The sequence below is a fragment of the Sebastes umbrosus genome, chromosome 18 (genome assembly GCF_015220745.1).
Source record: "Sebastes umbrosus isolate fSebUmb1 chromosome 18, fSebUmb1.pri, whole genome shotgun sequence".
NCBI classification, from domain to species: Eukaryota; Metazoa; Chordata; class Actinopteri; order Perciformes; family Sebastidae; genus Sebastes; species Sebastes umbrosus.
In genome coordinates, this window is record NC_051286.1 from 818,374 (window position 1) to 842,481 (window position 24,108).

General features: G+C 44.2%; 1 protein-coding gene across 9 annotated transcripts in view; it reads left to right on the forward strand.

Moving 5' to 3' along the window:
- Positions 1–24,108, forward strand: part of hivep2a (HIVEP zinc finger 2a) — a 140,028-nt gene that overhangs the window by 80,532 nt on the left and 35,388 nt on the right. For all 9 annotated transcript variants that reach the window (XM_037751150.1, XM_037751149.1, XM_037751148.1 and 6 more), the window contains one exon: positions 13,842–13,909. The gene's annotated coding sequence lies outside the window, so the exon portion shown is untranslated. The remainder of the gene's footprint in view (positions 1–13,841; positions 13,910–24,108) is intronic.

The window sequence follows — 24,108 nt, forward strand, 5'->3', positions numbered from 1 at the left end:
ACAGCAAAGCAGACATCAACGTAACCCGGCTGTTGGCCAATCAAGACGTTACGTAACGGAGCAGCTTCCTTATTCTGAGGTAGAGACGGGGTGTCTCCTAACGGGGAATCCTGCTCTCTGTTTGTGTTCACAGTCGAGTATCACTGGATGTTAGATGCTGCTGTTGAGGATGTTTCTGAGTTCTTCAGGATGGAGCCTTCAAACACTTCAGGTCAGGATGATGAACTTTAAAGACCCTAGAAATTAACCAGAACTTTCTGTTTTCAAACTGTTTCACTGAATCATTACTGGAAAGAATGATCCATTATTTCTAGGGTGATTAATTACACGATTGTCGATAGTTAATGCAAAATAATCGCACATTTTTTTATAAAGTGTGCATGTCTGTTAAGGGGAGACTCGTGGGTACCCATAGAACCCATTTACATTCACTGATCTGGAGGTCAGAGGTCAAGGGACCCCTTTGAAAATGGACATGACAGTTTTTTCTCGACAACATTTGGCGTAAGTTTGGAGCGTTATTTAACCTCCTTCTTTGCCAGCTAGTCTGACATGGTAGTAATAGTAGTAGTAGTAGTAGTAGTACTGGTATGACCTGGTTGGTACCGATGGATTCATCAGGTTTTATAGTTTACTATGATACCAGGATCTTCACTCTATTGTGTTAAAGTGTTAAAGAAGTTAGTGGCATTAAAACAAATTTGCATGACTTTTGCACGCAAATTTGCGAGTCTGAAATAATATTTTTGTAAATAAAAGCCTGAATAGTATCTCTACTTATTGTCAAAACTTTTACTTTAAACGAGCCAACGAAATGTACTGGTCATCATCACCCTCTCCCTCAGACTGCTGCGATGCACTTCAGTATTCATCTTTATCACGTGCAGAATATTTTAAAAACAGAAAAAACAGCTAGCGGAGACACATGTGACTATTGTTTACCTGTTGTTTCAGAACAACAGGTTAACAGGTGTCGTGCAAAGGAGCGGCGCTGTCAGTAGTGCTGAAACGGAGCGACATAGATCGATAGAGAACGCGTCACTTAGTTGGGTTTCTTATCCTGCGTTTCATGGTTTCATGGTTTCATGGTTTCACGGTCGTAACGTGCTGATTGTTACAGAGAATCGTTCATAAGTTCAACAGATCTCCAGCGCTCTGCTGCGTTCTCGTGTGCGTGCTCTGATTAATAAATGTATTATTTGCCAGATTTTATTTTATTTTTTAATTTAATTTTAGTTTTGTTTTAGTTGTGTCTCGTTGTCTGTCGTTGTGTTTGCTAGTTTTAGTTTCAGTTTTCCAGAAAGGTTTCGTTTTATACATGTAGTTCTAGTTAGTTTGTGTTAGGACGAGTTATAATGTCTCAGAAGTATGTAGCTACATACGTATACATACAGAAGACCTGGTTGGAGAACTGTGTACAGATGGCCATAATGTTTAACGTTTGATCTTCGCGTTACTTTACTGTCCGATGTGAAGTCAGTTCATCACAGCGTCGTCTCCTGGAAGGTCAAGTCTGTTCACTTTCTGTGGTTCAATGTCACAAAGAGTTGACGTGAATCAGCCGTCTCTCAGGAGATATTTGAGTTTTTCTTAAAGGATCTCATTTTACATTTAGTTTCAGTTTATAAAAATATTTTTCACTGCTAAGTTTCGTTGTAGTTTCAGTTTTAGTTACTATAATAACCCTGATTCTTTGCTGTTATTTAGTCTTCCTGAGGCGATGGCATGGTTAGATCAGTTTCTACCTTTGTCCCTTCAGCCTGGCCCGGCTGTCAGATTAAAACGTGTTCTGTAACATTACTCAGTACTCCTACATCAGTAATATCGTCTGTTTTAATGCTTATGCTCCTCACCCCCTGGTTCAGACGCTCCGTGGTCCGTGCACAGAGAAACTGAATGAATAAATGAACGTGCAGCTGACCCAGAATCCTCTGGTACCGGGTCCCGGTTCCCATAATGAGAGCCTGAACTTCTGCTTCAACATGTAATCACAGTACTTTTATACCACTAATATCATTCTAGCTCGGGGGTTTGCACAGCAGCAGAAAATTAAGTTTTTGAAAACACACGTCTCATTTTTTCCATTAGGTAATCTGTGAATGCAGAAGCTATTTATTCCCAAACAGCACGAGGACATGTGAGTGTGTGTGCTCGCTGGGAGGACTCGATGAAACCCAGAGAGAGACTTTTAAAGGACTGTTTGAAGATTTTAGGGTCATTAGGTTAAAGTTGAAGTTCAGGTTAAGGTTAAGGTTAAGGTTAAGGTTTAGGTTAAAGTTTAGGTTAAGGTTTAGGTTAAGGTTAAGGTTAAGGTTGGGTATAGAGGTGCACATGTGAAAGAGACTGCATCTCTTTCTTTTTTTCCGTTGTTGTCCAGTTTTCGTGGTTTTGTTTTGAAATCTGAGATCATTTAAAAGTAGAAGACTTTAAGAACCGTTAGTTATTTAACGGAAACGTTTCAGTTTGTCTCTCTCTCTCTCTCTCTCTCTCTCTCTCTCTTCTCGCCCTCTACTCTGTTAAATTCAAACATCCATCATTGGCACGACTGTCACTACTGTGTTGCCAAAGCAATAAAATACATAACAATCTGGAGCTCGTGTGTGTGTGTGTGTGTGTGTGTGTGTGCGTGTGCGTGTGCGTGTGTGTGTGGATGTATTTCCCATCAGTCCTGGTCATCCTTACCCAACCCTTTTCCCAGAATCCACCACTGACTCACTTGAAACAAATTACAAGTCAGCTGTTTGACTTAAAAATGAAGACAAAAGAGAAGTTACTTATTTTTTCCAGCTGAACGTACCGTAACGTACCGTACTGCACCATACTGTACCGTACCGTACAGTACTTTACCGTACTTTACCGTACTGTACCGTTCTGTACCGTACTTTACCGTACTGTACCGTTCTGTACCCTACTGTACCGTACTTTACCGTACTTTACCGTACTAAACCGTACTGTACCGTGCTAAACTGTACTGTATACGCTCACACACCTGCTAGTCCAGGTATCTGCAACCTGCAGGACTGGGATGACTGGTTTCTCTACTGGTCTGTTGTACGTTCATTTGTGTAGAATCAAAAAAGGCATCGACAGAGCAGAATATGATTTATGAATATATAAAATATGATTACTGGTTGTTGGTCGGTTCTTTTAATATGTTTACAGAGGAACCACATCAGTTACCACGTGGAGCGCTCCACATGTGATGGTGCTGTCCGTCCATTTTCAGGAAGTGATGTCATGATGAGATTCAACATGTGAGCCTGGATCACATGGCAGATATGTTTTTATAGTTTGTGGTTACTAGTACTAGTACTGTGGTACTATTTCTAGCACCAGTGCCTAATAGAATAACAAGAAAGTAAGATACATTTAGAAAAATGAGTAAATAAGATAAGTAAAATAAAAAAAGGTAAAATAAGCTAAAGAAAACAGAATAATATTTCATATGATGAGAAAAGAAGTAACAAACACGCTAAAAATAGGCGATAGACTCCGTTCCCATTGCGAGTGTGTCGTGCCGTTCTACGTCACGGATGCGCCTGCCGTTACCGGAAGCATCGTTAGTCAACAGTGAGAATGTTGCCGTGGTTACGTCCTAGGTAAATAATAACAACAACATAATAATAAATGATGATAATCATCCAAATCGCTGTTTGATTTCATTCATTATTTATTCATTGCACCGGTGTCCTCCCGGGTGTCTCGTCTCCATCGCTGCCGGTCAGAGCCGATAAATACTCGTCACTACTGCCGAGTCATTTGTCCCAGAAGGAATGACGACCGTCACCTTTTCCCACTGAAGACTAAGCCAGATGTTCGTGGGTGTTCGTGGGTTCCTCATGAGTCTCCTCCTGCTTTCAATCACAGCTCAGATGTGACATTTACATGTAACACAGAGGATTGTTCATCCCACTGTTCGGGACTCTAATATCATCAGAGTCCAGGTTTCAGGGTTCAGGTTTCAGGTTTCAGGGTTCAGGGTTCAGGTTTCAGGGTTCAGGTTTCAGGGTTCAGGTTTCAGGTTTCAGGGTTCAGGTTTCAGGGTTCAGGGTTCAGGGTTCAGGTTTCAGGTTTCAGGGTTCAGGTTTCAGGGTTCAGGGTTCAGGGTTCAGGGTTCAGGTTTCAGGGTTCAGGGTTCAGGGTGTCGTCCAGTAATCACAGGGTTGGCGGTTCCATCCCTGACTCCTCCTGTCCACATGTCAAAGTGTCCTTGAGCAACATATCAAACCCGGTAGTGCTGCCGATGGTCGGACCAGCTCGTTGGAGAGTCGCTCTCTAGCTTTTCTGTGAATGGACTTTATTATTGTTAATCCGTCTCAGTCTGAATGTGTGTTGTTGTGAGGATGTTGTGGTCTCATTGTTTCCAGTTCATTCTATTGTTTTTACTGTGGTCTTATTGGTATCCTCACGTCTGGACCAAACCAATGTCCCCGTGCGGGACAATAGAGTTGATCTGGATCCACAGAGTCCGGGGCGTTCCCGGGTCTCTTTTTGGTTTCAGTTTAAAATCTGAGATCTTTTAAATCAAACCTCATCACAGCTGTCGCAGCGTTTCAGGAGGTTTCACAAAGTAAAACATGAATTTCAGCCGTACAGGAGGCAGATTAATGTAATATACATCCTCACGTGGACATAGTGTGTGTGTGTGTGTGTGTGTGTGTGTGTGTGTGTGTGTGTGTGTGTGTGTGTGTGTTGCTTAATGGACCCACACGTCGACGTGGTTGCCGGGGTATGACGACTACAGGTGTCGAGAGCAGGCTCCTCATCGCCATGGAGACAATCAACCTTTCACGCTCCAGCGTCTCTGAAAGCCGGAGAGCTCCGGCATCACGCCGTGACACCGCCCCCCCAAAACACACACACACACACACACACCCATTGACACACCACAAACACACCTTCACATGTAACGCTGCATGAACACACACACACAGTAATGACACATTTCACAGGATGTGATTTCAGCCAGGTCTGAGTTGTTGTTGTTGTAATGATGCGTCATGACGATGAGGACAGATTGACGGGTTCTGAGGGTTCGTCTGTGACTATAGGACTTCAGTCCACACAGGTGCGTTCACTTTGTTCACCTGGTTCGACCTTCAATGTGCTGATGGAGCTCCTTCATGGGGTTTTAAATCCCCCCACAGAAACAGGGAGTTACATTCAATAACATACATTATACATTATACAACCTGATCTCACGGGAAGGAGCAGGAATAGAGCACCACATTAAGGTCATTCTGTACGTCATGATAACCATTGTAGGCTTTTCAAGTGTCATTTAACGCCACATCGTTACCCTCAAGCGGTTAAGTTTAGGCAACAAAACCACTTAGTAAGGTTTAGGAAAAGCATCATGGTTGGGTGTAAAATAAATACGTGAACAAGGTAACAGAAGTCGGGAAAAGGTCTCACAGCATAGTTTACAGTATTCATACAGATGCGGATGCAGTCGGCGCCAAAAGCAAGAACGGTGTTGTTATTTCACTCACTATGACTTACAAATTACCGTGTCATTCATACGCCATACGAGATACAAACTATGGTAATGTTTGCTGAAAATATAGAAACTGAGATTTACAGAATTTACAATCAGAACCTGAGTAGCGTATTTAATCTGGGCTGAATGAGGCAGTATTATCTGTAGTATTTATAATCTTAAACTGTCTTTGGGAGTATTTATAATCTAAAGATGAGTTTGGTAGTATTTTCTCTCCTATACCGTGGCAGTATTTTTCATAGTATTTATAACCTGGGGCTGAATGTGACATTGTTTTTGGTAATATTTCTTGTTTTTGACGCTCGTTGTTGATGCTGTTATTGGTTTTAATTTTATTATTTAATATATTAAGATGATTATTATGTGTATATGTGATAAACATTAAGTTATTTAACTTATAGAGAGGGGTAGGACGTACGGACCATTTCCAACATATAGTCATTTATTATATATATATATATTATAAATATATAACTTCATTTTCTATTTCTATTCATTGTTTGCTTATCATTTGTTACTTGTTCGAAATAAATGATTTATGATCTTAAAGTGAGATCGGCGGTATGACCAGGAGCAAATAACGATGACGAAGGAAATATTAGAGGCAGTATAATCCTTTCAAATTTACACATGAAGCTGCAAGTTTCTCAGCATTTGTGTATCTGGAGATGAGTTGAGCTGTAATATCTACAGTCTGAAGCTCTGGTGTTTACCTCTCCGTCTCCCATGTGGAGTTACAGTTCACTCTCTCTGGGACTCAAATACCCAGAATGCCTTGCAGGTGACAGCGACAGAGTAAAGTGAATTAGCTGAGAGATTAGATTTAGTAGTGAGCGAGGAGGAACGAGGGAGGAACGAGTGTCATCCCTCCATCTGGTGTCGAGAGGTCATCATCAGACTCCACCCACGCTCGCTGTGTGTGTGTGTGTGTGTGTGTGTGTGTGTGTGTCACAGCATGTGTTTCCCATCTGGTTCCACCCAGTCCCTCAACGCTGAGTTCATGCTGACCTATTTCCCTCATCTTTCTTTCTTTCTTTCTTTCTTTCTTTCCTTTATTGCTCTTCTACTCTCCATCTCTCTCTCTCTTCATCTCTCTCTCTCTCTCTCTCCATCCCTCCATCCATCCATCCCTCCTTTACTTCCATCAGTGTAACCCGACACCTTGACCTCGTGCTCGTCTCGGTGTGTTTGACACCGTGATGTCGTCACCTCAACTTTCCCCGGCTGGATACCACACACATGTCGTCATCCTCCGTCTCTCTCTCGCGTGTTGCATCCTGCGTCGCTAAAGATAACCATCGACACCTTATTTAATCTAATTATGAGTCTGTAAATCCCATCTGTCTTCTAATAAAACATACATCCATGAGATTAGTTGAATCATGAGCTAATTTCCTTCATATCCACGTGCAGCAATGTGCCCGTATCGTTGTTTTTAACATCTTCACACTTGTTGCCAGAAGATTCCTGAAACCAGCGAGCAGAATTGGAAACAAGTGGAATGATCTCACTCTGTTGGCGGAGGCTTTTCACTCGCCTGAAGGTCGAAGCAGCGACTCAGGGATCAGAGCTGAACTCAATTGCTGCACCGAATTATTGCATTTTGTGTTTAGTAAACTTCCCCGATGGGAACATAAATCGTCCCCAGCAGATTGTTCCAGTACTTTAGCACCGAGGCTTCATGCTAACGCTTCATGAATGACAGTAAGTGTCCAGTATTATTTTCCCTTTAGAGGGAAAGTGAGAACTTTCCACAGCTCCAGCTCTAAATGTCTGCATTACAGAGAGGAAAATAGATCTTAATGACACAGTTCTGGCTGTTATGTTGTTATGGTTTGACTCCCAGAGATCTGCAGGCAGCGTCCCCGAAGGGAAACGAAGCTGAGTGGTCAAATGAATCAGAATCAGACCGGATTGGATCAAACCCCCGGCCACTTATTCTCATCTGGAAGACAAACATGTGACTTGATTTGCCAAACTGTTCCCTGTAAACGTCCCTTTCATTCCTCAGGATGATTGTGTGATTGTGTGTTTGACCGCACTGATTTCTAAGCAGTATGTGATTACGTTGGACATGTTGGACACGTTGGACACGTTGGACACGTTGGGTCGGTCAGTCGGTTTCATTTCCAGATACAGCAGGATGGTTCTCATACTCCGTTAAAAAGTAATGCACTGTAATTCATATATATATATATCACAACATCAAGTCGTATTTAATCCACGTAATCAGGGCTCCGGAATAACTTTTACACTTTGTACACTCACGTTTCCTGCGTACGCAAAAGTTTATTTTGAAAAGACACTATGCATGTAACAAGTGGAAACTGACACGCCGCCCCGGATACGTCCAAAACTGCCGCTACTTGGATACGTAGAGCTGATAGTTTGAAGCGCCGGGCCTCTCACGAGTAACGAGTGAGAAGATGTTGGTTTCGTGTTTTGGAGCAAACGAGATGCTGATGTTGTGAAAATGTCCGTCCATGAGCCGACAGAGAAGCGGTTCATTTATTGAAGGTTAGTTCAGAGACGTTTCCGATCCAGCCAGTGGGTGACATCCACGTCTCTGCAGAGAGGGAGGAGAGAGGAGTTGTGACCCTTTGGGCTTTCCATATCTTTACAACTTCCGAGGTCGGAAGTCGGAGCTTACGAGGAGCACTTGAAGGCAGCATCGGTCTTCTGGTGTACTCCCTCAGTGTCTGCTGTCTCCCTGAGCGCTATCATTCTTCCCATTCAGCTTCCTGCCCTATAAATATTTGAGCAGCCCCATTAGGGAGTGAGGTAATCTCAACACACACACTCACGCAGGCTGCCATTAAGGCGTAGTATAGCGCCTAATAGTCCTGTCGGAGCGCTAGGCCCCGGAGCTAACGGGCTAATTAAGAGCGAAACAGGTTTAACGAGTTTAGACTGTTCATTAAGGCAGAAACCTGATTAATTAACGGTCAGGGGGGAGAGTTCGTTAACGAGTCGCGTGATTAATTAAAACTACAGATGACAGAAAGTGTAACTTTAAATGGGGAAAAACGTGAGGAGTGATTAGAAGCACCGCGAGGAGGGGATGAGAGAGGAGGGGATGAGAGAGGAGGGGATGAGAGAAGAGGGGATGAGAGAGGAGGGGATGAGAGAAGAGGGGATGAGAGAGGAGGGGATGAGAGAGGAGGGGATGAGAGAAGAGGGGATGAGAGAAGAGGGGATGAGAGAGGAGGGGATGAGAGAGGAGAAGAGAAGATAAGAAGGAGGAGAAACAAGAGAGAGAGGTGGGTGGTGAGTGGAACAGGGACAAAGAGAAGACAGAAGCTGTGTCTCATTTCTAATACGTCTGTGTAGTACACAGTGTACACGAGGTTCTTACAACAGGGCAGTGTTGTCTCTAATCACACGGCTGTTGTGCATTCAACGCCATAATAATAACGCGTTAACGCAAATTCATTTTAACGCCACTAATTTCTTTAACGCATTAACGCAACTTGCGATTTTTAGGATGCAGTGGGTTCAGTTTTAGAGTCACAGTGAAGATCCTGGTATCATAGTAAACTATAAAACCTGATGAATCCATCGGTACCAACCAGGTCAGACTAGCTGGTCATGAAGGAGATTAAATAACGCTCCAAGCTGACACTAAATTTTGGCAATGAAAACCTGTCATGACTATTTTCAAAGGGGTCCCTTGACCTCTGACCTCCAGATCAGTGAATGTAAATGGGTTCTATGGGTACCCACGAGTCTCCCCTTTACAGACATGCCCACTTTATGATAATCACATGCAGTTTGGGGCAAGTCATAGTCAAGTCAGCACACTGACACACTGACAGCTGTTGTTGCCTGTTGGGCTGCAGTTTGCCATGTTATGATTGGAGCATATTGTTTTATGCTAAATGCAGAACCTGTGAGGGTTTCTGGATCAATATCTGTCATTGATCTGTGTTGTTAATTGATTAACGATAATAAATATCACCACGTGGCTAAGATGGCGACTGTTGAGGGTGAGAAGTGTCCAGCGTTCCTCACTCAACGTTTTCACCGTTTGAGTCCAACATCCTGGTACTTAGAGGGCATTCCACCACACCTCTCAGTGTGAACGTATTTACGCTTTCAAACATAGAAAGTGTAAATACAGAAGACGGCGAATTGAGACACAATGAAGAGAGAAAGAGGGAGACAAAGAGTGACATGATGGAATGAGAATGAGAGAGAGGGAGAGGGAGAGGTGGCGGAAGTCAAAAGACATCCAGAAAACAAAGAGATCGTGGAGAGAAAAACAAAAGCTTGATACAACAACCTCCCTCTCTCTCTCTCTCTCTCTCTCCCTTTCTCTCTCTCTCTCTCTCTCTCTCTCTCTCTCTCTCTCTCTCTCTTTCTCTCTCTCTCTCTCTCTCTCTCTCTCCCTCTCTCTCTCTCTCTCTCTCTCTCTCTCTCTCTCTCTCTCTCTCTCTCCCTTTCTCTCTCTCTCTCTCTCTCTCTCTCTCTCTCCCTCTCTCTCTCTCTCTCTCTCTCTCTCTCTCTCTCTCTGTTGAATGTGGTGTCTTTGTGTTTGGCGGTGAGGAGGCCGAGTCGTGTGATTTGCTCTCCTCTCTGGATCTCTGAGGTCGGGGGGGATTCAACCTTGAGGAGAAACGGAACAGAACAGTCGACGGAGAGCTGGAAGAGGAAAAGAAAAGCATAAATATGTCCACAAAAAAATTAAAATCAATAACCTCCGAGGCTGCTCTGCCTTCGTGTTTAATCCAGATGTGTCCAGCTGCTTCGTACTTATTTATTATTATTTTATTTGCAATCATCGTCATTATTTTTCTGCCGTTTCTCTTCAGATCATAATCTGACAGTTTGCTTCTTCTTTTGTTTTCACATTTTTAAAAGAAAATGTATTTCATTGTGTGAATTCCCTGAAGTGACGACGTTACGTTTCAATTACGTTTCAAGAGAAACATTATTTCTCCCAGATTACATTTGTTTTTGATGTGTCAAAGTCCGCTGAAGACGGCGTAGGGACGAGGTCGGGGCTGAAGACGGCGTAGGGACGAGGTCGGGGCTGAAGACGGCGTAGAGACGAGGTCGGGGCTGAAGACCGTTTAGGGACGAGGTCGGGGCTGAAGACGGCGTAGGGACGAGGTCGGGGCTGAAGACAGCGTAGAGACGAGGTCGGGGCTGAAGACCGTTTAAGGACGAGGTCGGGGCTGAAGACGGCGTAGGGACGAGGTCGGGGCTGAAGACAGCGTAGAGACGAGGTCGGGGCTGAAGACCGTTTAAGGACGAGGTCGGGGCTGAAGACGGCGTAGGGACGAGGTCGGGGCTGAAGACGGCGTAGAGACGAGGTCGGGGCTGAAGACCGTTTAGGGACGAGGTCGGGGCTGAAGACAGCGTAGAGACGAGGTCGGGGCTGAAGACCGTTTAGGGACGAGGTCGGGGCTGAAGACAGCGTAGAGACGAGGTCGGGGCTGAAGACCGTTTAGGGACGAGGTCGGGGCTGAAGTTATTCCTGTTTCCTTCGTCTTCGTGAGAATGTCGTTAGAGGAAGCTCGTTACGTGCGTACAGTCTTTTTCAAAATAAACTTCTGTCTTCACAGGAAACAACTTCATTAGGTTTAATCAACAGAACTACGTGGTTAGGTTTAGGAAAAGATGCTGGTTTGTGTTGAAATAACTACGGAGGTGGTGTTACTGAAGCACTGAAGTTACGTTACAAATAAATCAATGTTGATTTTTAGTTTCAGACGGGACACGAACATCGGTCTCCTGGTGATAGTCTGGTGTTTTTTGGATGGATAGGAGGAGGAACGAGGGATAGGAGGAGGAACGAGGGATGGGAGGAGGAACGAGGGATGGGAGGAGGAACGAGGGATAGGAGGAGGAACGAGGGATGGGAGGAGGAACGAGGGATAGGAGAAGGAACGAGGGATAGGAGGAGGAACGAGGGATAGTAGAAGGAATGAGGGATAGGAGGAGGAACGAGGGATAGTAGAAGGAATGAGGGATAGGAGGAGGAACGAGGGATAGTAGAAGGAATGAGGGATAGGAGGAGGAACGAGGGATAGGAGAAGGAACGAGGGATAGGAGGAGGAACGAGGGATAGTAGAAGGAATGAGGGATAGGAGGAGGAACGAGGGATAGTAGAAGGAATGAGGGATAGGAGGAGGAACGAGGGATAGGAGAAGGAATGAGGGATAGGAGGAGGAACGAGGGATAGGAGGAGGAAAAAGACAGAGAAGAGTGAAGAAAGGAGGGGTGGAGAGAGGATGAGAGAGCATGTGAGGTGAAGGAGATAATCCAGAGGAGACTAAAAGAGGAGAGGAGAGAGAGACAAAGGCCGAGGGGATGAGGATGAGGTGGAGGAGGAGGAGCAGGTGCTGCTGACGGTGCCTTCATCTGTTCCTATGGTTTCCTCCTCACCTCCTCTGTGTGTGTGTGTGTGTGTGTGTGTGTGTGTGTGTGTGTGTGTGTGTGTGTGTGTCGCAGACAGTAGTAAACCCTGCAGGAGTAAACATGAACACATGGAGTGAATGTGTGTGAGTTCACCTGAGAAGGACATCTGTTTGTCCCGGTGTGTGTGTGTTAACGTAACGTAAAGAGAGAATCAGCAGTTATTAATATTATAATATTATACCAGATGAATCCATCTGAAATGTTTCACCTCCTGTCTTGTGTTTCTGCAACGTATCCTCATACGACGGTTTGCATCCAGTGCTCTCCTACAGATGCTCAGCAGCCCACTATCGTTTTGTTTTCTGGTTCCTGGAAGCTGCAATGACCTCTGACCTCTGACCTCTGACCTCTGCACATGATCTCTCTGCCTCTTTGTTTCATCCACTGGAAGCCTTTCTGTTCTGTCCAGCTTTGTGCAATCTCTCTATCTCTCTCTCTGTCTCTCTCTCTCTCTCTCTCTCTCTCTCTCTCTCTCTCTCTCTCTCTCTCTCTCTCTTTCACTCTCTTCTACTCCTCCTCTCCCTTCGTCACATTCTCCATCTCATCCAGTCTACCCTCCGTTCTCTCTCTCTCTCTCTCTCTCTCTCTCTCTCTATCTCTCTCTCTCTCTCTCTTTCGCTCTCTTCTACTCTTCCTCTCGACGTCGCCGTATTGACAGTAAACATCCATTTGGTTTCCGTGGAGACGAGGTGTCAGGACCCCCCCGTCCACTCGGGTGTCATGTATCGGCGGCGTGTTCGGTCTTGTTAGAAACAAACACACACACTCACATATACAGTACACACGTACACACTCAGGCCTGCATGACGTCCACTCACAAGCTGAGGCCTGGACTGGACTTAAAGGAATCCTTCACCTCACAATGAGCAGCTGTACATCAACTACTCACCACATGGTACCTTGAACGTCTCCACAGGGAACAGAGAATCAAGACAACTGAGAAAACTCTTGAAATAGTCATGAAATTGAATGTTTTGATTCTTGAATGTATTGATTCATGTACGTAGACACAAATTTTAATTTTGTTTGTGATGTGAAACTGGAAGTATAAATAGCGGCGAACACGGCGTGGACGAGGTCAGACTTTCACCAGGAGACCGGCGTTCATCATTATCAAAGTTGATTTATTTGTCACGTAACTTCAGTACACTTCCGGTGTTATTTAAACCCAAACCACCATCTTTTCCTGAACCTAGCTAAGTACTTTTATTTTGAAAAGACTTGAGCAGAAATTGACAGTACGCCACGTGTTGCTGGACATTTTGTAGCAGGAAACACACGAAAAACCCGTTTTTGAAAGTCGTGCTGAGCGTCAGAAAAAAAAGGGAAATTCACGTCTTTGTATGGGAATCATATCTATTACATGTTGTGATTATTTCATGACCTGTCGTGAGACTGAGTTACTATAATAGGCTGAAACACGCCGGCACAAGTGTGAGACTGTTTATGCAGAAGTTTTTTAAATAGTGGGGTTTTAGCGAAGATGCTAACGATCCATTGATCTCTATCAATATATTGATTCAATGATCAACGATCCAATATCATCGATGCAAAGTGAAAATATATTGATACACATAAGAATAGATTGTTTTCCAGTATTCTGTGAGGTGATATAATTGTAAGTGTTAAATGTGTATATGATGATGTCATCTCATATCCATCCATCCCTGAACTGAATCAAATCAAAATCAAACCATTGCAGATTTTGTGATGTTTGCAAATATCATATTGTTGTCCAAAGAATTGATATACTATCATGTTATGATGAAACTTGTGATCTTCACCACTAGAAAATGCACGTGACTCAGATTAGACTGCAGCAGTTGTGTAACCGTTTGTACATGTTGGTATAGTTTAGCTGTTACTAAACGCCGCCTCCATCTACTACTATTCATCAAGACTGTTTCTCTGTTTCTAGATTCTCCGTTCACCGTGGAGGCATGAGAGAAAAACTACGTTTTCTTCAAGAGTTCAAGTCAACACGGGGTGAGTAACTGATATTACATGGAGGTGAAACTGGTGCCTCTGTTGTCCCGGTGTAGAAAGACACATGACGGTTTCCCTTACCCTAACTAAGGGGTTTTCTTGCCTGAACATACCTGTGAACGTTTGCGTACAAATGACACGTGAAAAGGCTAAAACGTGTCCTCATGACACGCAGGATGTCCGTGTGATGTGGTGGTATTTATATTCCAGTTAAAGAACACTCCAGTACAGTAGGTGGTATAAACTACGTACTGTCTGCAGACTTCTGGCCACTTCCCCTCTGAGGATGTTTTTCTTGTTTTGGGCTCCAATGAAGAGGAATATTAACGCTTCAATATTTTAGATAAAACACTGTTACTAGCCCAATGTGGCGTTTGACTTGCCTCAGACAAGCAGGCAATCGTTGTTGTTGAGCCCTGTGAGCCGGACCTCATCATCCTAACATCAGTGTTGAACCTCACTAAAGCTGTTGTATCTCAATGGGAGAAAGTCCCTTCAGTCAGGTTCCAACGTCTGTCAGAAAGCAGAGAGTGGAGGATGTTATAGCAGCAGATTAAAGTCTCAATACTTTTCAGCACGTTTTCTGACGTTCAGTTTTCTTTTCATTGAATATGTTTCTTGTCTACCTGCTCTGGTAACATGAACATACACCGATCAGCCGTAACATTCACACCACTGACAGGTGAAGTGAATCACGAGGGTTATCTGGTTACCATGGCAGCTGGCGGTGGGGGGGATATATTAGACAGCAAGTGAACATGTTGAACTTTGTGTTGGAAGCAGGAGAAATGGGCCAGCGTAAGGATGTGAGTGACTTTGACGAGGGTCAGATAGAGCTGGCTAGACGACCGGGTCAGAGCATCTCCAGAACTGCAGCTCTTGTGGGATGTTCCCGGTCTGCAGTGGTCAGGACCTACCAGAAGTAGAAGAGCTACTGGAGCTCAAACTAATGAAAGGGTTAATGCTGGTTCTGATAGAAAGGTGTCAGAACACACAGTGAGGAGCAGTTTGTTGGTACGGGAACCGGTCAGGCTGCACCGTGCTGACCTGATGTTACGGCTGATCGGTTGTGTTTTACATCTCATACCAATGAAACAGTTAAAGAGAACAATAGAGAGAACGGAACAGAACGGAAGAGAGATGCAAATCAGCTGCAAAAACTGCAGCAGGAAATGGAACAGGAAGCTGTTCTCACATGCAGGTGTACAGTAGTTACAGTAACACACACACACACACACACACACACACATACTTGCAAACCTTGAGACTCCCTGGAGTTAAAGAAGAAACCTGAATACTTCTCTCCTCTGGTGTGAACTTGGTGTGTGAATCTCTGTTATAAACTAACGGTTAATAATCAGTTAACGAGGGTCGGTTATCGGTTAAGAAAATTGTTCACAATTAGCATCCCTAGTTGGCAGATATGGACACACACACACACACACACACACGCTCACTGGCAGCAGTCTGATGCTTCTTGTTGTGTATTTTTGGGATGAAACTGGAAACATTTATGGAGAATTTCAGGCATAAATGGAGTTTCTTCTCGGTCTGGTTTGCTCACTGAGCCATCTGTGCTGCTGAGAGTTCAGCTTTTAATTCTATAAGATGTTAGTCATCCTGCTACACACACACACACACACACACACACACACTCACACACACTCACACACTCAGACACTCACACACACTCACACACTCAGACCACACACCTCCTACCTACCTGCTGCTCTGCGGATGTGAGGGGACAGAGATTAGCTGTGTGTGGGTGGACAGTCAGTACTGGTGTGTGTGTGTGTGTGAGTAACGGGTGTTGGGGACAGTAGTCATTCAACCAGCCGCCCCCATTGTGTCAGGAATAAACTGCAGTGCACACACACACACACACCATTAGCTGCTGATAAATAAGGAGCGGTGCAGGACAGGAGAGAAGACGGTAAATCATCTGAATGTTGGAGTCCGTCCTGGCAGAGTCGGGGAAGATTCTTCTTCTGCTCCGGCGGCTGATTCTGCAGCTAAGCGGCCGTCGTCTCGTCCTTCTGGAGTCCTAATCTTCTGTAAACATGGAGTGAATGCTGAGCTGGAAGAGGCTCCGTCTTCTCCCAAAACCTTAAAGAACTCTCAGCAATTTGATCAGTTTCTTTTCACTTTCGTCTTTTCATGTCCGCTCAGTTCTGAACATTTACATGAAGAAGAAACAGGAAGCTGAGTACGCTACTTTTTTATATATTTTAAGAGACGCACCGATCGGTCATATCAACCCATTCTCACTCCCAACTCATCAAATGTTGTAAAAACAGTCTCAATGTGCCCAAAGACTAACTATAGTATCAGAAAAACTCACTTTTAGTTTTAAAACCGGGTTAAATGTTTAAAAGTCCGTTGCGTACAGAATGTCCTGCAGAAAGCCTGCAGTAGAGCTGACATGATAACATGTTTCTGAGTTCAGCCTCCAGCTCCTGCTGTGTTTCTCTATATAATTCTTATTGTTTAGGTGTAGCTAGCTTCCATAGCTGCTTTATCACCCTCCATAATGGGCAGCTTCCAGCGCCCGGCAGCAAATAACCGGTTCTACCGGGCTGTTCTCCCTCAGCCTGCCCTCCATAAATACGGGTAACAAAAGCTCTAATTGTTTCCTGTTTGGTTTGTGAAGTCTGTAAGTGAGAGTTCTGGATAATTATCCGCCCTACATACTGTAGGACTTCTATTATCGCTGCTGCTGAGGCGCTCCGACGGCGGCGGAGGAGTCCTGACGCAACGCTGTGGAAACATGAACACATGAACACATGAAAGCATGGCCTCCAGGAACACGGAGAGGAAGAATAACTAACTCACTCACTCAGCATTATAGAGCTGCTAAAACCTGGGGGAGGAGGAGGAGGAGAGGAGAGGAGAGGAGAGGAGAGGAGAGGAGAGGAGAGGAGAGGAGAGGAGGAAATAGGAGAGGAGAGGAAGGAGAGGAGAGGAGGAAATAGGAGAGGAGAGGAGAGGAGAGAGGAGAGGAAGAGAGAGGAGAGGAGAGGAGACTGAAAGGAAGCGAGCAGGAGAGGTGAGGAAACGAGGAGAGAGGAGAGGAAGAAGAAAGAGGGGAGGCGAGTGTGGAAGAGGGATGCAAATGTGAGGAAACATAAGCTCAAGCTCCAAAAACACCACATTTCCCAGAATGCAACTCAATAGCATCTCTTCATTAGAACCCTCCCTGCCTGGATCTCCAAACTCCATCCTCCAGTTTAGACATTATACAACTGTTTCACAGTGATAGCAGCAACGTTCATGACGGATTAACTGATTTTGATGTGTAAAATTGGTGAAATGTCAGCTTTATTTCAGCTGGTCCATTAAAACGTGTCCTCTGAGGTTTACCTCTATACCAGTCAGGCAGGTAGAACTCTCCGTCTTCCTCCAGAGCGAGGTTTATTACATCGTATAACGTTATATAAGTTCTTTGAGGAACGTTAAAGGTGCTTATTGGTTGTTGTTAGATCACAGGAGAACCTTTAACAAACATATAAAAGCTCTCGGTGTCCAGAACGTCGTAAAGACAGAGCGTCCGTCCACACGGAGAGTCCGTCTACCCCTTCCTCCGTCCATCTCGCTTCCTGCTGTATTCTGCAAACTGTTGTGGAAAATGTAATGAAGCTGCACACACACACACACACGCACGCACGCAAACACACACACACACACACACACACACACACACACACACACACAGGGCTAACTCAGTAATAGTTTCAAGGCTGGCCCAACAGCCCTGTGGAAAATATGACTGCCTTCTCTTTTCCACTGGCAATTTACACCAACAGGACGCCTGTTTTTCCCCTCCTCACCTCTTCACCCTCCTCCCTCCTCTCTCCTCCCTCCTCTCTCTCTCTCTCTCTCTCTCTCTCTCTCCATCTTCTCCTCCGTCTCTTTCTGCTTTCTCTGTTAAATGGAAACATGTTGGTCAAACAGCCGCAGCTGTGGAGGCGGAGAGAGCGCTGTAGGTACGGTGTGAGTCTATACGCTGGGAGTGAATGTGAGAGCCAGGAGACAGAACATGGAATTCTTTAACAGCCTGAAACGCTGCCGTGTCACATCATGTTTCCCATGTTAACCACACCGTGTGTGTGTGTGTGTGTGTGTGTGTGTGTGTGTGTGTGTGCAGCAACACTGGGACAGAATACATAAAGAAAGTAAAAGAAAAACGTAAAGAGGCGACTAAATAATGACACCATTTAGTCGCTTTTCAGGAACGTTTGATCGTCTCACCGTACTTTAACCCTCCTGGTTTTCCATCATCCTCTTCCGGTTTCCTCTAGCGCTGAGATGACTCAACTATCTCCTGATTGGATAATATGACGATACCTGAGTGCCAATTGGATATGTGTAGTGATTGTTGTTATCTTCTTTACCTCTAGACCATGAAGGGAACCAGATGAATCATCCACTTCTAGAGACTTTTACTTGGTAAAATCTCTAAATGAATCCAGTAAAATGTTTGATTTTCAGCATGTCTGTAGTCAGAGATGTCCTGAAGTCAAATAGATCAGGATCATTGGCTGAATTATTGATTACATTGATTATCCAGCAACCCAGAAATCAAAGAATAAAGACATTTCCCTCACAGATTAGTGGGATTTTATCTTTAATTTATAATGTTTTATACTTCTGGTGAATATAATCCATCAATCTGATTTCCATAGATGTATTTAGTATCTACAGTTCCCTTTGTTAACATCTTATTTTGAAAAGCGGACGTAGTCTCACGTGTCTACTTCCTGTAACTTCTCCAAGGTGGTCTCTAGCTCTCCCGTCAGCTCCGTTCTCTTTATCCATCCATGGTCAGCTCCATCGGGGCCGTTTCAATGCAGAGAACATAATGTCAGTATCTGGGTGCTCTACAGTCGTAGCGTCGGCCCATTTGACCACGGAGACGAGAGCGACGGCCGACTCCACCGCCACGTTATCACCATACCATAACGTTACCTCCATACCATAACGTTACCTCCATACCATAACGTTACCTCCATACCATAACGTTACCTCCATACCATAACGTTACCTCCATACCATAACATTACCACCATACCATAACGTTACCTCCATACCATAACGTTACCACCATACCATAACGTTACCACCATACCATAACGTTACCTCCATACCATAACGTTACCTCCATACCATAACGTTACCTCCATACCATAACGTTACCTCCATACCATAACGTTACCTCCATACCATAACATTACCACCATACCATAACGTTACCTCCATACCATAACGTTACCTCCATACCATAACGTTACCTCCATACCATAACGTTTCCTGTCCGTGACAGAGTTAGCATGCAGCTTTAGCTCTGCTCTGTGTAGCTCTGCTTTTCCTGTCAATGTGTGAAACCCAAAGTGTTTCCATCCTTTCCTGGATGTGTAGTGTTTACCACGCTGGATTTAACATGTGAGGGTGCAGGTCGTATCCACGACGACCCTCCAACGGTTTAGACTCTCTGAGGTTTGTTTTGGTTGACGGATACGGAACGGATATGACGTCACGTTACTCAGACTACCACAATAAAAGCAGTAACTTCCTTCTACCTCCACATAGACTCAGATGAAGCAGATATATTGATTCTGGTGTTAAAACATCTATTTAGAAATTATAAACCTTCTGGTGATCTCCCTCCAGCCAGTTTTCCCCTTATTTAGGTGTTTGTAGTGAAATCAGGAGGTATCGTATCAGATAACTGCTCATTTCAACTCCACCAATCAGCTCTTTGTCGTCCGTTGTGGCGCTTTCAAAGAGAACGACAGGAATAAATAGAAACAGGGCGACTGACAAAAGTTCAGCTCCAAACAGCGTCACACTGCACAGCGCTGACGTCAAACAGATTCTGACGCTGACGCTCGCGTTGCATTCAGTTAGAACACGGTGTGATAGACGACACACAGCATCCTGATACATCCGACCTCTCTGTGTTGAACACATCACATTCCCTCTAACCTCCAACATTAAAGTTCAAACTGAGCCTCCCTTTTATTTAACATAAATACTGCTCTGGTGTGATTCAGGCATTTTGACCAACTCTACTTAGCTGCTCTTTCAAGCTGCTGTTAATGAAACCCAACACTTCCTGTAGACGTTTCACAATAAAAGTTTTCCAGGGACGAGCAGGGATTGTCCCCGATGAGCTGCTGGAGGCCGTTTTAATGTGAAACAGACTCGGCTGCATTAGAGAGACAACGGGAGGAAGACATGAGGTTGTTGTTGTTGTTCAGTAGAATGTGGAGCGTGTGCACATTTTCTATCAGCTGGTTTAACAAAACCAACATTTCTGTTGGTCACCGTGACAACCAGAGAAACCACAGTTTAGTGGTTATCAGATGAGACACTGGAGGTAGAAACCTTCACGTGCACGTCATACGAGCTGAAACCACACACACACACATGCATGTGTACACGTCAGCTGTGTACATTGGACAGAACAGAGAGTGACCTCACCTCTCAAGACTTTCAGACTCTATACACACACAGAATTACACATGTACACATGCAGTCATTGACATCCATCATACACACACACGTAGGGTTAAACCCAGAGGTTCTCCAGAGGTTCTCCAGTGGTTCTCCAGTGGTTCTCCAGTGGTTTTGGTCTGTTACTGGTACATTTTAATGTATTTACTCCTCAGAAACAAACAAAGACGTTTCACCTCATCCTGTGTTTACTCTCCATCTGAAGCCCCTGAAGGCTTCTCTGTGAGTTCATCTCAGAGTTAGAAGCATACTTTATCTGATATTCATTTCTAGAAACGAGGTCTCCGCCCTCCGTTGTGGACTCTTTCTGTGTTGGTTTAGTTTAGATGTTGCGGTGGTTTCAGTCCGTCAGCGTTTTTCTTCTTCTCAGTTTCTCCTTTTCCTGACGGATCTGATGGATTTTTTTTACTCCTAAAAGTTCAGAACCTTCCCACAGATCACCTACGGAAGCCCACAGGGGACAGTATTTACATTTGTGCATGAAAAGAAGCCAACGAGTGAAAAATGAAGCTGTGGGAATGCAGAGCACAGATCTAGTGTTGGTCAGCTGCAGCAGATTTAACATTATGATAATTATTGTGACTTCTATACTGTGAACTTTTGCACGTATTTTGCACATTCCTGCACCTTTCTTTTCAACGACAACGTATCAGGGACATTGTAGGCAAAAAAAAACAATAATTACAGAGGCGGGGGAGGAGGGTTATATTCTGAGAAAAACTACAAATAACTACAAACTCTGACCTCCGATGTGTGGAACATCTCAGTCACAGTTGGGTTTCATTTACTGAGCTTCAGTGGAACGCTCTGTCGTCTCATATGTAGAAGTTGGAACTATTTAAGAGCCTTTTGTTTGTTTTTCTCTCCCCGATGTTTCCCTGATGGATTCTCTCTGTAAATTGATGACTAATAATGAGATTTATTGATGATACAATAATGTGAATATTAATTCTATGGATGTCTGCTAGTGTGTGTAATCTTATCTTTTTCTTTTTTTGTCTTCTGTCCTTTTTAATATTGTATTCTCTTGTTATAATTGATGAAGGTATCACTGTAGAGCCCTGATCGAGCCCCTCTGAGGGGTTTTGCACCTATTCATCACATTTGTTGTTGTTAATGTAATTATATAATATCAACTTGTACCTTTTTTATATGTGCAAACTAAATCTAAATCTAAAAATGTATTCTACATCACTAACTCTTACTGTAACATTTATACGCGGATGCGTTTACATCGCAGTCAGTACAGGATGCATGGTGTACAAATGACACATGGATATCAAGAAAGGCGTTCTTATTGCACGCTAAACGCCTCGCACATTATCCTGGCATTTATACAAACGGGCCGGTGCATCCCAGAGAGCATCTGGGAGTTTTAAGATGCGAACATCAGCTGGAGATTGTCAGTTTGTTGGTAATGTAAAACAGAGGAAGTGATGAACGTGGTGAACGTGAAGCGACGGATCAGAAAGTCACAGAGCAGCTTTAACTTTTGGAGTCTTTCCGTTGTGTAACTGAGGATTTTATAACAGCAACAGCGCTGTAACCTCGGCACACCGAGCACTTCCTCCTCCCACACACACACACACACACACACACACACACACACCCTCATCCTGTCTATGTGCTGCCACCTCCCACACACACACTCTATTCAGGGCACACACACACACACACACACACACACACATATTTGTCTGACAGAAATATCCAGTAGCATAATTGACTTCCTATCTGCTGTAAATCACTGTCTACTAGCTGTCTGTGTGTGTGTGTGTGTGTGTGTACATCACAGTTCAGATTAAGTTCATCTCATTCATCTCTCTCTCTCTCTCTCTCTCTCTCTCTCTCTCTCTCTCTTAGATTTAATTTCAGTCAGAGCTTCTTCTTCTTCTTTCTGTCGTATGTCTCCTTGTTCTCTCAGATCCGGCTCTGCAGCGCCGCCGCCGCCGCCGCCGCCGCCGCCGCCGCCGCCGCCGCCGCGTTAACACGTGATTGACAGCACTAAATTAAAACTAAACATGGCTGCTGCTTCAACACGGAACAGTCGGACGTTTAAGTCCTTGGATGTCGGCAAAGTAGAGCGCAGACTCCAGAGACTTTTAGGTGATATTATTCTATTTCTGTTTCTGCTTCTGTGGCCGATCATGATCATCACGCTCATCATTATGGGATGTTTCAACCCTCAGACGCTGAGCTGTGATAGTAGGAGTTGCAGCTGCTCGCCCGCTGCCGGAAGCTCGGTGACGAACGTAATCGGCACGCTAACGTGGCCGACGAAGCTCGCCAGGCTAGTTGATGTATTTGTGTCTGGACTGACTGCAGACCGGCTGCATCTCGCTCACAGACCGTGTGTTGTATCGTGGTTGTAAACAGTATATGATAGTGAGCATTTATAATAGGTTTCTCTATTTTACCACCGTCAATACACAACAAACGTACGTGTCAAAGTTGAGAACTAGTCATGGGGATTCCATCAACATTAAGAAAACATGTTGCTCTGTTAAATATAGGATTAAACTAAGGATTATTTCCATTGTTGATTAATCTGTCCCTGACAGAAAAGACTTGTATGTTATTAATGAGGTGTTATGACTTATTAATTCTGCATTTTGATCATTTGATTGTTAATATCGTCTTCAGTTTGGTTTTGTTCTTCTTTTCTTTCCATGTTTTTGCCTTTTCAAACTCATTTTAAGGATTTTAGAATTAAATTCTGAAACGTCTCCAGGCCTTTCCAGAGCGGGGACGAGCGAATAACCAACACAGAAATGCTAAACGCTCACCTCTGAATGTTATATGTGTCGGGCTTTTATTGTGGAAATTAAGAACAGAAGGTGTAGATCTGGTCTGCGCTGCTTTTGTCAAAGTTGAAAGGAGTAATAAAGTGTAATGTCTTGGTGTACGGTAAACTGTTGAACATTATATTTGACGTATTGAATACGTCCGTTCTGCACGATGTGATCCGTTGATGCTTTTATTCGCAGTTCAAAAAGCTCCGAAAAATCAACCTTGTTCTGAAAAAACTTTCCGTAATAGTCACGTTCTGTGTGAAAGTATTCACGACAAAAACAACAGTTAGAAAAACTATATTGAACTATATTGTAAAAAAAGGTAATTGGCTAAATGTAAAGTTGTTCCTTCAGAGAGAATGGAGCTCCTTCAATGAGCGGCGGCTTCTTTCTAGAGCTTCCTTCTCTCAATGCATCTCAACTCTCTCACAGGGAGATAGATCCGTGTTGTAACAGGCAGAGAGGCTGATTCTTCACCCACCAGGGCAGAAAATAGACCGGATTCGATGCAGCTCCAGTAAAAGACAGGACGGGTTACGAGAAGAGTCTCGGTGTATTTGGACTGGTAGAGCGCTCCGTCCTCCTACACAGATAACCCCGAGGTGACAGCTACCAGCTCCGGCTTGCTCTCTCTGGAGGCCGTCAGAAAGCTCTCTGGGAAATGTAGGAAGTGAGTAACGGGAATAGAAGTGGAGGAGCCAGGTTGAAGGGAGACGGGACGGAGAAGGTAAACAAAGCAGATCTGGAGATTCCTCTGAGAAGCTAGAGTTTTAAATCCACACGTGTTTCGCTTCTGTAAAATCCCTTCTTCACTTCTTATAAAGTTGGCCACATGTCACGCTGGGAGCTTCCTGGTTTAAACCACGACCTCCTGCTGGTTGCCCTCGCCGC